Raw genomic sequence first — 18,603 nt, forward strand, 5'->3', positions numbered from 1 at the left:
TCCTGGCTGGCCTATTCCTCACTATATAACCAAGTCTATCATTGAACCTTATGGGTTTTTTTTGTTTTTGACAAAGACCAATAAGATCATTTTATGTGATGGCGACTCCATAGACAAGCTAACTACATCAATGCTTCAGTTGACCCAGGATAGTTCCTTCAGGTTCATGATACAGTCTACCTTTTTCAAAAGGCTCTGCTTTTTTTTTTTTTTTCTTTTAGGGTTTCTCTGTGCTGGAACTCACTCTGTAGACCACCTCGAACTCAAGAGATCCACCTGCCTCTATCTTCCAAATGCTGGGACTAAAGGCATGCACCACTGCCCAGCTCAATGGCTCTGCATTGCTGGAGGTGCTAGTTCAATGTGGGTTCCTTTTCTCTCCTTACCAAAGCCAACATTATTGTCTTTTTCTGAGACTTTCCTAAGAATTAATATTTTTTTTCTGGCTATCCTAAGTAAAGGGATTCACAGTGTGGTGCTCTATGCTTTCTTTGTCTTGGTTTGTCAGCCCCAGTTAGTTCTTCCTCATAACCAGTGATGGCTGGATGGAGGGTGTTTAGTCTTGAATCCATTAGAATTTTGCTAAACCCTATTCACTAAACAAGAAAATAATTCGCTAAACAAGAAAATAAAAAATAAATAAGGAGCTGGAAAATGGGTTGATTGAAGTATTTTCCATAGATGCATGAGGGTCTAAGTTCCATCCCCAGCATCTTTAAAAAGCCAGATGAGGCCGGGCAGTGGTGGCACACACCTTTAATCCCAGCACTTGGGAGGCAGAGGCAGGCAGATTTCTGAGTTTGAGGCCAGCCTGGTCTCCAGAGTGAGTTCCAGAACAGCCAGGGCTACACAGAGAAACCCTGTCTCAAAAAACCCAAACTAAATAAACAAACAAACAAATAAATAAATAAATAATACAGGTGATTTGTTTCTTTTTCTAACTGTGTGTATGTACATTGTGTGTACATGCAAATGCCTAAATAGATGTGCTTGAGCATGTATAGATGCCAGAGACTAACATCGGTTGCCTGCCTCAATTGTACTTCATCTTAGTTGAAGTCAGGGCCTGTCACTGAACCTAGAGCTCAGCCGACTGACCATCAAACCTCAGGGATTCTCTTGTCTCCATCCCCAGAGCTGGAACTCACTCTGTAGACCAGGCTGGCCTCAAACTCAGAAATCCACCTGCCTCTGCCTCCCAAGTGCTGGGATTAAAGTTGTACACTACCACTGCCCAGCTACCTGTACTTTTTAAAATGGTATGGATAAGATTTCTTGTGCTGTTGCTAAAATTACAGATTAATGGATCTAGAGATTCTGATGGGTTAGTTCTAGAATGAAATTTAGAAATTAGCATATTTTAGACGTGCCAAGTGGCTCTAAAGCAGATGGGTTTTATTTTATCGTTGTAACAGAGTCGTGTCCCTTATCTCCTTTAATACTATTATAATACTGTTTAGTACTGTTTAACCTTGGGCCTTGCTCCTTTTTCTCTTCTCCTTCTAGAAGCCTTTCTTTTTTTCTTCTTTTGATTTTTTGAGACAGGGTTTCTCTCTGTAGTCCTGGCTGTCCTGGAACTCACTTTGTAGATCAGGCTGGCCTCAAACTCAGAAATCCGCCTGCCTCTGCCTCCCAAGTGCTGGGATTAAAGGCATGCACCACCACTGCAGCGAAGCTTTTCTTTAAAAGAAAAAAAATTTTTTAAATTTTTTTATGTGTATGGATGTTTTGCCCACATGTATGTCTGTGCAGCATATGTGTATCCAGTGCTTTGGCTTTTTGGTTGTTGTTTTGTTTTGTTCTGTTTTGTTTGAGACAGGGTCTCTCTCCATAAACCTGACTGTCCTGACATTCATTATGTAGACCAGGCTGCCCTAGAACTTAGAAATCTTCCTGCCTTGTCTCCCAAGTGCTGAGATTCAAGGTGTACACCACCACAACTAGTCAACGGTACAAACCTATATTGTATTTACTTATGAGTACAGACTTTGTCTATTCTTGGAAATACAGGCCTAGAGTAAGTGATGCTTAATATGAGGTATGAACTTTGAATAAAAACCAGGTTATGAGGTATGGGGAAGCCAGGTGGTAGTGGTGCATGCCTTTAATCCCATCACTTGGGAGGCAGAGGGAGGCAGATCTCTGAGTTTGAGGCCAGCCTGGTCTACAGAGAGAGAACAGCCTGGAATACATAGAGAATTCAAAAAAGAAAGCCAAGCCAATACCAAAACCAAAACAACAATGACATAAAAGATACAGGGAACACTTACTAGGTAGAGAAACCGTTCTTGTGTTTGAAAGTCTAGGGGTTGTGAGAGTGACATATTTGAGAATAAAATAAATTTAGTAAAAAATTAGAGATTTTTGACTAGGGTCAAATCAGAGATCCTAACTGGGTTATAATCTTTGTTGTTGTTGGGTTGTTTGTTTGAGACAGAGTCTCACTGTGTATCCCTGGCTAACCTGGAACTTGCTTTGTTGATCAGGCCAACTTTGAACTCTCAGAAATCTATCTGCCTCTGTCTCTGCCTGCCTATGTCTCTTCGTGAGTGCTGGGATTAAATGACAGAGCCACCATGCCTGGCAGTTAGGATATTAATTCAATTAGAAGGTTAACTGCAGTTTGGAGAATGAACTAGAATGACAGCCAGAGACCAAGATGTTTTGCAAACTATAGCCATTAGATAATATTAGGTGCAGACTAAAGCAGAACAAATGCTAGATTTTGAAACATACCGAGAAGATTATCATGGCCCTTGTGTAAAGGATGGCACATACATTCATAAAGAATTCCCTTACAAAGAGGAAGATCATTTTGATCTGGGTTAATGGTACCTATGAAAAAGGTAGTTTGATTATAAGAGTGTGTAGCAAGTAGTGAAATAAGTTGGTAGTGTCTTAATACTAGGAAGTTAGTTGATGAGACAGCAGTAGGAGACAAGGACAGATGGCAGATTTCTGGCCTTATGATACTGCCATTTAACAAAGGGAAAGGACGGATGAAGGAAAACAACTGTGTTTGGAAATTGGGGAACAGTATTAGATTAGTCTTGATGTTGAAATGCCTATTACTTACTTTAGTAGATAAGAGAGATTTGAATAAAGAAAAAAAGATTTCTTGTAGAATGAAGGCAAGCTGATGAAGAAAATATAAGACTTCCTAGCAGTATTATGGGCCCAAATAAAAATGGATGGTCCTAAACTTTCATTAGCATCAGTTGATCTAATCCCATGATTGCTGTTTTTTTTTTTTTTTTTTTTTTTTTGAGACAAGGTGACTCTATGTAGTCTTGGCCGTCCCGGAACTCATTATGTAGACCAGGCTGACCTTGAATTCAGAGATATACCTACCCCTGCATCCTGAGTGCTGGGATTACAGGTGCCTGTTAAACAGAGACTATGGATCATCCTAGGGTTAAATTTTTTGATAGGTAGTTGTCAAATAAAGATAGTTGAATAACAGGTTTTAGGTAGGACTAATCAAAATAATGGAGTATAGAATCTAAGCTGGATGATAAGAATAACTGCCATTAAGTGATTACTGTAGGCTAAGCATCCATGAGGAGAGTAAAGACAGAGAAAACTAATGGAGTGGTTAATGGACTAAAGATCTAAGTGAGGTGGAAACCAGTTGTAATATGATAAGTGAGTCAACACCCATGATGGAAAAAGAGTAGGATATGTGACTTAATGATTTCAGTGACACTTGGGAGTGTTCTAAGAGCCAAGGTGGGGCCAAGGAAGCATGTAGCTGAAATGATATGGGAGAAAAGACTACTGGAAACATGGAAATTAAACAACGTTAGAGACTTTTTTTTTATTTGTTATTCACATGGATGAAGAGAGCCATCTTAATGGCATTGCCTTCTGGTAGGATGGAAGGATGAAGTTAGTAAGACCTCACTGGATGAAGTAGAAAGACCATTCAGTGGATAAGCCTGGCAATTATTTGTGGGGTTTTAGATAATTCATATCTGTTAGGGTGGAAGTGATACAAAGTATAAGCAAATGCCTTTGTTTTGAATAAATACAATTTGTTTTGAAAACACACTTTTAATCCCAGCATTCAGGAAGCAGACGCCAACCAGGTCTTCAGTGAGTTTCAGGACAACCAGGGCTACACAGAGAAACCCTATCTCAGCAAGACAAACGAATATGAACAGAAAATAAATAATTTTGAACACATGACAAAGTTGTAAGAATAACACAGAGATTACAGGCCAAATGTGAGGATGTGGAACACCTAAATTGTCTTGTCAAAAATGTTATAGACCGCTTTGGAAAAAGTTCTGGTGATTTCTTATAAAACTACATCTATCCCTACTTATGACCCAACATTGACAATTGTAGTTGTTTATTTTTCAATGTTCATGTGTATGAATGTGGGTGTACACATGCCATGGTGCACGTGTAGAAATAAGAGATACAACTTCAGGTATTGGTGCCACCTTGTTTTCAAATAGTCTCTTCTTTTGCCCATTGATGTGCTGGATCCTCACTCTTGTGTGCTTTGCCCACTGAGCCATCTTCCTGGCTCCCTGTTCCTAACCTTTTGTTTTGTTTTGTTTTTTTAAACCAAGAAAAGTAAACATGTCCACATAGGCACAAATTACAGTAGCAGAAAACTGAAAACAAAATGAAATATCACTAGGGAAATAACAAGTCGATATTTTCATTCAGTGACCCACTTATTAGCAACAAAAAGAAACCAGTGACTGGTACATATACAACTTTGATGAATCTCAAAAACACTACATGCTCAAGAATATAAAGTGGTTTTATCACATGAAGTTCCAGAGCAAACAAAGCTAACCTTTAGTGAAAGCAAAAGTCAGAGTGGTTATTGATGAAGTAGGAGGGAGAATGGGCCTGGATGGAGTGTGGCATGAGGAAGCCTTTGGAGATGATAATGTTATCCTTTTGAAACTGTGGGCTCCATATTAGTTTGCATTCAGTTTATCATTTTCCTAGTCTTGGTGTTTGGAGCAGCTATATTAAAAATAAGGACTAGGGGGCTGGAGAGATGACTCAGCGATTAAGAGCACTGGCTGCTCTTCCATAGATCCTGAGTTCAATTCCCAGCAACAACTTGGTGGCTCATAACCATCTGTAATGGGATCTGATTCCCTCTTCTGGTGTGTCTGAAGACAGCTGTAGTGTACTCATATAAATAAAATAAATAAATCTTGAAAAAAGATATGGACTAGGTGACTTAGACCACAAAATAACTTCTTCCTCCTCCCCTCCTTCTCTTCCTCTTTCTCATTTTCTTCCTCCTCCTCTTCTATCGCAGTTTTATAGGCTGGGAAGTCAACACCAAGGCACTCTGTTTTTGACATACCTATATGTTTCATAAAGGACCATCTCATCATGTTGTTACATAAAGAAAGGGCAAAGGAGATTTCTTTAAGAGTACTATTCCTACTTTTTAAAAAAAAATTTCTTGTCCTTCCTTTTTTTTTTAAAGATATATTTATTTTATGTATATGAGTATACTGTAACTGTCTTCAGAGACACCAGAAGAGGGCATCAGATCCTATTAAAGATGGCTTTTTAGCCACCATGTGGTTGCTGGGAATTGAACTCAGGACTTTAGGAAGAGCAGTCAGTGCTCTTAACTGCTGAGCCATCTCTCCAGCCCCACTTCCTTTCTTTTTATTTATTTATTTTTTGTAGACAAGGTCACACTATTTAGTCAGAGAGCTATCACTGTCAGTATCATATCCACCTCACCCCACCTCTTTCCATTTTCAAAACCATTTTTTCCTGTCTGAAAACAAAATCAATTTATTCTTCAGTGATACCAAAATACCAGACATAGAATATTGGCTGAATAAACTAAATAGAAAATATAAATACAATAAAATGTTATGTAGCTGTTAAAAGATTCGCTATTTCCAAGATATATCATTTAGTGAAAAAAAAGCAATTGCTTATTTTATCTCCTGTTGTTTCTGCCTTCTGTTTGTGATTTTTTTTGGGGGGGGGGTTGTTGTTTTTTCGAGACAGGGTTTCTCTGTGTAGCCCTGGCTGTCCTGGAACTCACTCTGTAGACCAGGCTGGCCTCAAACTCAGAAATCCGCCTGCCTCTGCCTCCCAAGTGCTGGGATTAAAGGCGCGTGCCACCACAGCCCGGCTGTTTGTGATGTTTTTAAACTGATGCATAGACATGGAGAGCTGTTATAGTATTACTTTTAACTTTGCTATTCAGCATTATAAAATATCATTCGTTGTCCTATTTTATTTTTGCCTTAATTCTATTTTGTTTGCCAATAAGATAGTTTTATTGTTTCCCTTTATCTGATGCATTCTTGTTTAATCCTTTAATTTTAGCCTTCCTAATCTCCAATTTAGATGTATCTATTGTATACAATAGAGGGTTAAATTTTACTTAGAATCCATTTGAAAAATGTTCTCTTTCAATAAGCAAATTAAACTTAATCTATTATATCTGTATTGTGTGTATGTGTGCGTTGTAGGTGTGGACAGGTGTGTGATCAGAGGCTGATGTTGAGTGTCATCTTTTATCACTTCCCACCTGATTTATTTATGTTTCTTTGTTGGGTGTATTATGTATGTATTATGTTATGGTCAGAGGAGTATTTATGTGTCTTTGTAGTATGTATGGTGACTCTGGAGGAGTTGGTTCTCCTTCCACCAAGTGGGTACTAAAGGTTAGACTCCAGTGTCAGTGGCAAGCACCTTTCTCACTGGCCTACCTTGGCAGCCCATCCATCTATTTTATTTATTTATTTATTTATTTAATTATTTATTTGATACAAGGTCTTTCACTGAGCTCTGAGGTCACCAGTTGACTAGACCAGTTGCCAAGAGAACCCCACAATCTCTCTCTGTCTCCATCCACGCAGTGCTAGGGTTACACACTGCCTCACCACCCCTCGTCTTTGTATGAGCGCTGGGGATTGGCACCCAGGTCCTTATGCTTCTCAAGCAGGCCTCAGCCCCTTTATTTATTAATGCTACTGACAAAGGTTACTCTAAACGCTGTTGTATTATTCTATGTCTTCATTTCTGTCTGTATTTTATTCCTGGGTCCCCCTGCGTGTCCCCCTCCCCTGCTTTTCAATTGTTTTGGTAAGTGAGGACTGTTTTGCTTTTTTGCTACTTCTATCACACCTACAATCACACTTTTAATACTTAACCTTCTATGTCATGTGTCACAGTTTTAGTGCTTTGGTTCTTTTGAGACATATAGCCCAACGTGTGCTCGAACACGCTGTGTAGAAGTTAGGTCCTCTTGCTTCTGCTTACCAAGCACTAGGATTATAGGCATGTAAAACCACACCACTGTGGTTAAGGATTGAACCAAGGCATCATGCATGCTTGGCAGACTGAGCTACAGCAGAGCTACCAACTGAGCTACACCCTGGTTTGTTGCTTTTCGATGGTATTCTTTGATTCTCACCATTACCTTTTACTAACATTATTTGATTTCCACCCTCACCCCTGAACATGTAACATTTTCATCATACTTTTTTTTTTTTGGTTTTTCTAGACAGGATTTCTGTGCACAGCCCTGGCTGTCCTCATCATCTTACTTTAAGTTATAAACAGTAAGAAGCCTTTTCTTCGTTTTTTTATTGAGGTGAAATTTCCATAACATAGTTAACCATTTTAGTGACATAGCGCATTTGTGATATTATGGATACACCACCTCTCTTTGGTCTCAGAATTTTATTTTTTAATCACCCTACAATACTCTCTATCTATTAAGTAATCGTTCTCCCTTCCCCCTTACAACTTATATAAGTTTCTTATTTTGGTATTTTATATAAAAGGAATCCTACAGCATGGGACCTTTTGCATTGCCTCTTAATGCTTGCAAGGTTTAGTTTCTAGTATGCTATTTCTTTTTATGGCTGAATATGTTCAAATTGTGGTTATACCAGACTTTTTTCCCCTGGTGATATATGGATCAGTCCTAGAACCTTGTGAATGCCACCCAAACACTTTTTACTGAACTTCCTCTCCAATCATTTGTATTTATCATAACTTTCTTATAGTACTCTAAGAGTTACTATACCATTAATTTTACTTTAACATGATTCATAGGGGAAAATCAACAAAGTATTACTTTATAAAGTATACAGTATACAGTGATAACACAAGCCTGCAGTCCTCCCGACTCAGCACTGGGAGGCTAGCTGGATTTAAATAGTGAGAACTTGTGTCCAAAAATAACACCAAGCCCTAAGGTGGTAACACATGCCTTTAATCCAAAGTTCTCAGAAGGCAGAGGCAGGTTGATCTCTGTAAAACCTGGTCTACACAATGAGTTCCAGGACAGCCAGGGCCACACAGAGAGACCCTGTCTTGAAAAACAAAAAACAAAACAAAAGAAACAACATCAACACACACACACACACCCCTCAGACTATTGTATTCACAAAATAACTTATTCCAAAGTTGCATGCTATTTTTCAACATAAACAAATATTTAGCTGTATTTATATTCTGTGCCAGCCTGTGGATCACATAGGTTGTGAATCTGTTACAAATGAATGAATGCAAATTTAATTCATATAAAACTGTTACACATGTTCTTTCACCCTTAAGTCCTTGGTTTAGCTTGGTTGCTGTGATGCATTTTGCTAGGAGGGTTTTCCAAGGCCTTGTCTCAGTTTTTAAGTATAGATAGTGCTATGTAGCTTATGTGCCAATATATAAAATTATTGTAGCTTATAAATTATGAAGTTAACAATGGTAATGTTTACCTATGCCTCATATGAACACAGCCATTCCATGAAGATTTATATTAAATACGTTACTGTAGTTACCATTAAACCTAATAAAGTAAAATTTGTTTCCAGTTAGTACTTATGGGCTATTTTACTGTATTCATAACAAGTATAGAGTTTGAATAGTTGTTGTTAATGCAGTTTTGTTATTCATTTTTTCCTTTTTTTTTCTCTTTTTCTCTTAAGCAACTGTGATTTTGTGCTACACTGGTATGAATTAAAGGAAGAAAAAGCCAGAATTATGAGACAACTACTAGGAGAAAAAGTATTTAGTATTTAGTATATTATAAAAGGGTTCAGTGTTCATACACCTTTAGGACATGAGGAGCCACTGAGTGTAGCAACTAAAGGGAGAGATAGCTCTGTACCATTTTGTTCCCTTTAGAGAAACTTTATGATGCTCTAGAATATGCACTCACAAAGCTTCGGATCTCACAAAAGCCTGAATGCATCTTTGATTGGTTATATATTAAGGGAAATAGCCCACAGCATGGTGCCAGACAAGTGTAGAGCCCAACCGATTTGATCCTTAAGCAGGGAGAAAAATTCTATTCATCATTAAGAGGTTAGATTGTAAAAATGTTGTAATTATTTCAGCCTAAATTGGTTCACAGCTATTTTTTTTTCAATAAAAGTTCTCTTGCAATCGCGAGGCAAGAAGACATTTCATTTTGATGACCTTTGCTGCATTGTGTTTTCTTCAAGTCCTCAGCCTATCCTGTAGCTACTCTGTTTACTGTTCAAATCTGAATCATAATGTGCATCTGGAGGGACCCTGAGCCACGTGACAGACTGAAGAGTCTCTTGTCCTTTATTAACACTCTTTGAATGTCTAATTTTGACATAGCATTTGGTTATATCATGAGGAAACTTACTCCTGCTCTTGATGGCTTTGGGGTTTGTGCACATGTAACATATTTTCTCTCATTTTCTGCTATACAGTTTGTTTTGTTTTGTTTTAATTGCAAAATCAAACAAAGAATGCAGCCACATTGGGCCTTGACAGAGGTCCTTTTACATGAAGGACCACTCATATAATGAATGATTTTTATTCAAGTGAATATTCACATATTTCTGACTGTAATTTGTATGAAATGACAGCCTGCACACCATTTTGTTTGATTACAATCGCTTCACCTTCATTATCTTTTGTCTATTTAAGCTCCAGACTTGCCATATCCATTCTGACCCTCCCCCATGGCTCTGCATTTTCTTTCATCACAGTTTTTCTATCTTCTCTTCTGTGGGCATTCACAGATTGTTTTTGTTGTTGTTGTTGGGTTTTATTTGTATTTTTTACTTTGTTCATTAAAAAGGGAGTGTAATGTGTTGTCTGGGTAGAAAATACATTTGCATGCTTGAGAGGGGACGAAGAGTTTTTGTGGGGTTTGGCAGAGATTCTGCTTTTGGGGGGTAAAGGGAAGATGAAAAAAGAGAAGCATAAGATTGGAGTTTAAGAAAAAAAATTAAGAAACACTGAGGTGATTTCCCCCATCCAATTTTTTTCTTTTTGTATTATATATGGCAAGTTTTCTCCTGTATGCGTAAACCACTTGTCTAACAATGGAACAAATTAGAGGTCTTTCTTAGGACTGGTTTTGAATGCACAATTGAGTTCTGCAAAGCAGAAACCTTTCGGGTGAGGGTAGGTGGTAATTGTATATTTACAAGTGAGAAGCTGGCAAGTTACAGGGTCTGTCTGTCTGTCTTGTCTCCTACCCATAGTTAATTAGAAATGGTTTTATCAGAAATTGTTTCTTGAATTAAGAGATTTTGTCTAAGCCGTCTCTTCACAAAAGTGTTGCCATGTTTTGAATTAGGATTTTTTTCTTCCTTTATTTTAAAAATTTCTACAGATATAGTTCTTTGGTAGTATACTTGCTTACCATGTGTAAGGCCTTAGATTTGGTCCCCAGCACACCAAAATATTGTATTTGGGGGCTTTCTAGCTCTCTTTGAAGTTGATAATGTTCATCGTTCATTAAAGATGATATTTATTGTCTGGAAAATATCATTTATGCTCACTGGAACCTGAAAGAACTATAGAACATGTATAAGAAAAGGCTGGATGAAGTGGCTCATGTCGCCCAGCACTCAAGAGTCTGAGGTAAGTAGAGGATCCCAAGTTAAAAGCCAGCCCAAGAAGAGATGCTACCTCAAACAAAACAACAAAAGAAAACTCCTTTAATTTTTAACAGTGAGGGGCTAGAGAGATGGCTCAGCAGTTAAGAGCACTGACTGCTCTTTGAGAGGTCCTGAGTTCAAATCCCAGCAACCGCATGGTGGCTCACAACCATCCGTAACGGGATCTGATGCCCTGTTCTGGTGTGTCTGAAGACAGCTACAGTGTACTTAGATATAATAATATCTAAGTACATATAATCTTTTTTAAAAGATTTATTTTATTTATGTGAGTACACTGTAGCTGTCTTCAGACACACCAGAAGAGGGCATCAGATCCCGTTATGGATGGTTGTGAGCCACCATACGGTTGCTGGGATTTGAACTCAGGACCTCTTGAAGAGCAGTCAGTGCTCTTAACTGCTGAGCCATCTCTCCAGCTCCATAAATAAATCTTAAAAAAAATTTTTTTTAACAGTGAAAATGTAAAATTCAGCTGGGTAGTGGGATATAGAGAAGGCCAGAAAGTAGAAATTACTTCGTGATGTTAAGGGTGTGTTCATAGGGAAGTAAGTTAGTTTATCACAGAGCTTGCCAAAGTTTTTTGTTTATAGATAGATAGATGTGTGCACACATGTGTGTGATTGGGTATATACCTCGTGTGAGTGTATGTGCACAGGCGTGAGTATAATTGTGTGTATGTGCTTGTGAGTGTATGTGCATGAGAATGTATGTGTGTACATGTGTGCATGCATACATGTGGATTAGTGTGTGTATATGTGTGTGTGTGAGAGGGGTTATGGGGAGAGGTATCAACCCTGAACATTTCAGATGTGCCTTAGAAGCTAGCCACCTTGATTTTTTTTTTTTTAAGACAGGGTTTCTTATTGTTCTGGAGGTCACTGAGAAGTCTGTGCAGACTGGGCTAGCAGGCCGGCTAGCTACACCTATCTATCTGCCTTTCTCTGAGTCCCCAGTGCTGGGATTACAAGGACATGTGTCTTAGTTAGGGTTATTGTTGCAGTGACAAAATACCATGACCAAAAAACAAGTTAGAAGGAAGGGTTTATTTAGCTTGCACTTCCATTTTACTGTTCATCAAAAGAAGTCAGGATATGAACTCAGACAGGAACCTGGAGGCAAGAGCTGATGCAGAGGCCATAGAGTGGTGGAAGGGTACTGCTTAATAGCTTGTTTCCCATGGGTTGCTTAGCCTGCTTTTTTATAGAACCCAGAACCACCAGCCCAAGAGTGGCACCATCTGCAGTGGGGTAGGCCCTCCCTCATAAGTCACTAATTAGGAAAATGCCTTACTGTGGATTTTATGAGGCATCTTCTCAGTTGAGGTTCCCTCTTTTCAGCTAACTCTAGCTTGTTTCAAGTTGGTATAAGAGTAGCCAGCACACTATGCCACGACATTCAGCTTTTTAAAGTAGGTTCTGGAGATCAAACTTAAATTTTTATGCTTGTGTGGAGTGGGTACTTTGTCAATAGCCATTTCCCTAACTCTTAGCCAAAGAAGTTAAAAGCCATTTCTTGACCTGGCTAATTACTTATTATAGCCATTAAGCAGATACTTTTCATTGACTTACACTTTCTTAGGTATTAGGATTATAAACATGAATTGGATAAAGCTTACTCAGTATGACTGTTTTGTGTGTATGTATATATGTATGTATACACGATATCTAAAAAGTTTGAGAATGAAGATACTTCTATTTATATATGTTATGTAATATATTTATAGTACTCATGTTTTATATATATATATATATGTGTGTGTGTATATTATATAATATATATTGTCTGTCTATCTATCTATCTATCTATCTATCTATCTATCTATCTATCTATCTATCTATTTTGGGGACAGGGTCTCACTATGTAGCCTGGGCTATCCTGGAACTCACTCTGTAGACCAGGCTGGCCTCACACTCAGAAGAGATCTGCCTGCCTCTGTCTCCTGAGTGCTGGGATTAAAGGTGTGAGCCATCTCACCCAACTATGAATATTATCTCATATGCTTATATTTTGAAGGTCAAAAAAGTTTAATGACATGTATTTTTGCCTGCTTCTACACTTTTTGGTTGCCCTCTTCTAGGCATATATTAAACAAATATATTAATGTGCTGAAGTATAGCTAATGCAAATCATTTGGACTACATCATTACTTTTTCATTTTCTACTAGATAGTCCTATCAGCATATAAACATAGCTTTATTTCTTGCCCTTAAAAACATTGTCTCACAGATTTGGGTGTATTTCAGTGAGAGCAAACAGCAAGACCAGCATCTTCTCAGCTTTGCTTCTGTCAGTTATCCTATTTCCTCTTTGTCTCGTAGAACTAACAGTTTCCTATACTTCTTAACTCCACTTTGTCTTCTCCCATTTTCTCCTGAACAACTTTCCACCAGTGCTCTGTTAATATTTGTGACCTCTTTTCATCAGAGCCACTGAGACCTCCACATTGCTCGGTGCCATTTCTCAGTCCTTGTCGTCACTGTCAAGAGTGTTCGATGAACTGAACTCTCATCCTTGAGTCATTGTCTTCATAAGGATTCTAGAATACTTAGCTCTCTCCTACTTCTGCTCATTCTTCTGCTTCTTTGAAACACTTGACAGTCAGTGATCTGGTCTCCCATCACTACAGTTTTCCTTTAAGAATGATGGGGGCTGGAGAGATGGCTCAGCAGTTAAGAGCACTGACTGCTCTTCCAAAGGTCCTGAGTTCAAATCCCAGCAACCACATGGTGGCTCACAACCATCCGTAATGAGATCTGATGCCCTCTGGTGTGTCTGAAGACAGCTACAGTGTACTTTCATATAATAAATAAATCTTTAAAAAAATATATAGCTGATATAGCAGCTCATACTTATAATTAAGTATTTAGAAGGCCAAGAAAGGAATATCAAGGCCAGTCTGGGCTACATAGAAAGACCATGGGGGCCAGCCCCAACATTCAGGTACTGAGGTGGGCACAGCGTTGAAAGAAGGCCAAAGGCTGATGACCTCTGGCCTTGTAACTCTCTCTTACTATTCTGGGGGCAGGCAGAAGTTGATGGCTTCTGGCAATTTAACTCTTACAGTTCTTGGGCCAAAAGCTAATGACTTTTGACAATTTCACAGAGAAAGAAAAGGAAAGAAAGTCAAGTACCTGCGCATGCTCACACAGACACACACAGACACACAGACACACACACAGACACACACACAGAGACACACACACACACAGACACACACAGACACACACACACAGACACACACACACAGACACACACAGACACACACACAGACACACACACACACAGACACACACACAGACACACACACAGAGACACACACACACAGAGACACACACAGACACACACACACAGACACACACAGACACACACAGACACACACACAGACACACACACACACAGACACACACACAGACACACACACACAGACACACACAGACACACACAGACACACACACACAGACACACAGACACACACAGACACACACACAGAGACACACACGAACACACACACACAGACACACCATTCTGGTCAGTCCTGACTACCTATTTCATCAGTTTCATAAGTTTACATGCATAGTCATATACATACACATATACAGACATATAGATATATTGTACATATATAGGCAGATATATAGAGAGACGTATATATGTGTGTGTGTGTGCCTGTGTCTGTGTATTACACACACACACACATACACACACACACACACACACATTTGGTGTGTGGAGCAGAGCCCCAAAAGCCACACTTTATTCCTTCTTTCTGGCAATTTATACCTTCTTAGACAAAAATTCTTTTTAAAATTACCTCATAGATAAAATGTTATACAAAAGGGAAGTTACAGAAGAATGTCAATAGTAAGTTCAAAGCAGTGTTTCATTCTATAAGTTCATTATAAGTTCAAAGCAACAGTTTCCCATGGCCTTGCTCTATCATAGTGCACACCTTGTGGCTTCATCCTTGGACCTGACCTAGAATTAATGTTTTCCCTTGATCACAAATCTGTCCCAAGCCTGTTCCTCTTCTTAGTGTAATTATGAAAGCTCATTGTATTCCTTTTTATGCAGCCTTTATTTATAGTCTAAGAGGAGGGGCACATTCTATTCTTGATTCTTTATCATATCTTTCTGGCAAAACAACTAAGGCTATCTATCTCCTTACCTTTCTTCTTAAAATCATTTGAATCAAATCAGGAATGCTATAATTAATTCGCCTAACATTAATTCATGGAAGTTCACCTTCATGTTGATCTTCAGGAAATGTGCCCAATAGGGTGGGCTGATGCCCAGGAATCACTAGGCTATGTAATAATGACAGAAAAGGCACATCAGCAGTGAGAAACCATCCTGGGATGGATCTCTGAGAACCTCGCATTCTCAGAGTGCACCCAGAGCAGCCATGCAAAATAGTGGGCCATCTCCAGAAAACCCACTTGCTTGTCATAGCCTCTCCTAGACGGCTTCTGACACATATCTCAAAACAACGAAACCAAAAAGAACATTGAATACTGTGTAAATGGGATTATACAGTATGTAACCTTTCTCAATAGCTGCTTTTATTCAACATCCCTTTGATAGTCTTAAGAGTTTATTGCGTGTCTGTGGTTTGTTCCTTCTTGTTGCTGAGTAGTATTCTATTATATAGATAGAGCATAAATTGGTATATTGCTTATCCCACTAAAGAATTTTCAGATTTTTTTACATTTATAGTTGACCAACTAGAAGAGATCAGTAAATAATGCTGGGCGGTGGTGGTGCACACCTTTAATCCCAGCACTTGGGAGGCAGAGGCAGGTGGATTTCTGAGTTTGAGGCCAGCCTGGTCTACAGAGTGAGTTCCAGGACAGCCAGGGCTACACATAGAAACCCTGTCTCAAAAAAACAAAAAAAAAAGTAAATAATGATAAGCAGTTTTTTTTAATGTGTTAAAATAAACATTTGTTCATTTCTCTAGGAAGAAATCCTAGGATTGGGATTGCTGGGTAATGCCGTAAGTATATAGTAAACTTTATTTTAAAAGCTGCCAAATGTTTTTCCACAGTGCCTATATCATATATTCACATCAGGACCAGCAATGCACGAGAGTCCTAGATGGTCTACATTCTTAACCAGTACTTCGTATAAAATAAAAAATATTTACAATACCTTCTCAGAGATATGTAGTAATATCTTACTATGGTTTTAATTTTCCTAGGAGACAATAATTTTGAACATCTTTTTTTAGATTTATTTATTTATTTTATGTATATGAATATACATACCATAGCTGTCTTCAGACATATCAGAAGACAGCATCAGATCTCATCACAGATGGTTCTGAGCTACCATGTGGTTGCTGGGAATTGAACTCAGGACCCCTGGAAGAGCAATCAGTACTCTTAACTGCTGAGCCATCTCTTTAGCCCAATGTTGAATATCTTATATATGCTTATTGCCTTGTGTGTAGTCTTTGGACAAGTATCCAAATCTTGTATGCATTTTTAATTGAGTTGTTTGTTTTCTTGAGGTTTGACAATTCATTATATATTTAGGGTGCAAGACCTTTTTTGGGTATATGTCTTAAAAATATTTTCTCCCATTTTGTTGCCTGTATTTTCAGTTTTTTGTAACAAGCTTTCTTACTGGTTAACTGAGGTTACTTACTTGTTTTTTTTTTTTTAAAGATTTATTTGCCAGGTAGTGGTGGCACATGCCTTTAATCCCAGCACTTGGGAGGCAGAGATCAGGTGGATTTCTGAGTTCGAGTCAAGTCTGGTCTACAGAGTGAGTTCCAGGACATCCCAGGCTAAACAGAGAAACCCTGTCTCTAAAAAACAAACAAACAAAAAAAAGATTTATTTATTTATTTAATGTAGATGAGTACACACTGTAGCTGTAAAGATAGTTGTGAGCCTTCATCTTTCAGGCCCAAAGATTTATTTATTATTATAAATAAGTACACTGTAGTTGTCTTCAGACACACCAGAAGAGGGCGTCAGGTGGTTGCTGGGATTTGAACTCAGGACCTTCGGAAGAGCAGTTGGTGCTATGTCACCAGCCCATTACTTACCTGTTAACTCAGGTTCCAGCTAGGTTTCCTTAGGTGTCTGTTCTCTTTTCTGCCACCAAGAGTTAGTCTTTGATATACTGAATCAGAGCCTTGCTCCACATGTGCTTAGCTTAAGCTGAATTCAGTTCAAGAACTGATAGTTGCTTTCCTGAGGTGTCTTATGTGTGTGGTTTCCCCGGTTCTTGTTCTCTGGGGTTTCCTTTTCTATTCTGAGGTACTAATTATACCTTTCTGCAGTGTATTTCTGTATCTGGTCCACATAACGGGAAAACAAAAAGACAAGGAAGGCTCTGTCTCCCGGGTTTCAGTTTCTGAGGGTTCCTACTGCTATAGATGTTGTTCCTTTTAACACTTTCTTCACTAAGGGTTGCCTGCAAGTTAGGATGCACAAGATAAGAAACGGAGCGGGGTGTTTTTACACTCAGTCTGAGCGTTAGTTTGCTTTCCTGCAGCTTGAGAGCTTTTCTGGAGCTTGCCCAGTCCTCACTGCTAGTTTTTGTTGGTTTTTATGTGTGAATTCAGGCTGAAGATACTAGAGAGGAGAAAAGGATAAATTGACTCCTACTTCCATGTATTTTGGTCTTCTTTCTGCTTGATATTAATGACTTTTCAGAGTCCTCATATTCCTCTCTATGTATTCTGTCCAGATTTTGTTTTGTTTTGTTTTGTTTTTTGAGACAAGGTTTCTCTGTATAACCCTGGCTGTCCTGGAACTCACTCTGTAGACCAGGCTAGCCTCCAACTCAGAAATCCACTTGCCTCTGCCTCCCGAGTGCTGGGATTAAAGGTATGCACCATCATCACCTGGCATTCTGTCCAAATTTTAGAATGTTTTTCCTGTGAGAGTCACAGTCAAGAATGCTTATTTTAGATTTATTTTATTTATTTTATGGGTATGAGTACACTGTAGCTGTACAGATGGCTGTGAGCTATCATGTGTATGGCTGCTGGGAATTGAACTCAGGACCTCTGCTGGCCCTGCTTGCTCTGGCATAATTTACTGTAGCTGTCTTCAGATACATGAGAAGAGGGCATCAGATCTCATTACAGGTGGCAGCATCCAGGCAGGCATGGTGCAGGAAAAGCTAAGAATTCTACATCTTTATCTGAAGGCTGCTAGCAGAATACTGGCTTCCAGGCAGATAGGACAGGGTATTAAAGCCCATACCCACAGTAACACACCTATTCCAACAAGGCCACACCTCCAAATAGTGCCACTCCCTGGGCCAAGCATATACAAACCATCATATTAGCCAAATTTCTCTTTGCACCTATTAGTGGGTATATAGTAGCTACCTAAGCAAACTTCTGTAGAGATTCAGAAAGTGTGTGTGTGTGTGTGTGTGTGTGTGTGTGTGTGTGTGTGTGTGAGAGAGAGAGAGAGAGAGAGAGAGTTGTTATTGTTATTGGTGGTAGTGGTGATATTTTGTTTGTTTGTTTGCTTGTTTTGTTTTTGAGACAGGGTTTCTCTGTGTAGCCCTGGCTGTCTTGGAACTCAAGTAGACCAGGCTGGCTCAAACTCAGAGATCCACGCCCTGTCCCCAGGTAGTGAACATTTAAGCATTGTGATCTACACTATCACTTTTGTAACCACAACTCTACTGTTGTTGTACAGAAGCAGAGACCGAATAAATGAATGGCTGTGGC

The 18,603-nt window shown here is 38.9% G+C and overlaps 1 protein-coding gene and 1 non-coding gene across 2 annotated transcripts in view; both read left to right on the forward strand.

Moving 5' to 3' along the window:
* Zswim5 (zinc finger SWIM-type containing 5) overlaps positions 1-18,603 on the forward strand; it is a 106,851-nt gene that overhangs the window by 23,946 nt on the left and 64,302 nt on the right. The window lies entirely within an intron of this gene.
* Positions 2,695-2,802, forward strand: LOC116097249. Its single transcript, XR_004121297.1, has one exon. It is a non-coding gene; the product is annotated as a U6 spliceosomal RNA (small nuclear RNA).

The sequence above is a fragment of the Mastomys coucha genome, unplaced genomic scaffold (assembly GCF_008632895.1).
Source record: "Mastomys coucha isolate ucsf_1 unplaced genomic scaffold, UCSF_Mcou_1 pScaffold18, whole genome shotgun sequence".
NCBI lineage: Eukaryota > Metazoa > Chordata > Mammalia > Rodentia > Muridae > Mastomys > Mastomys coucha.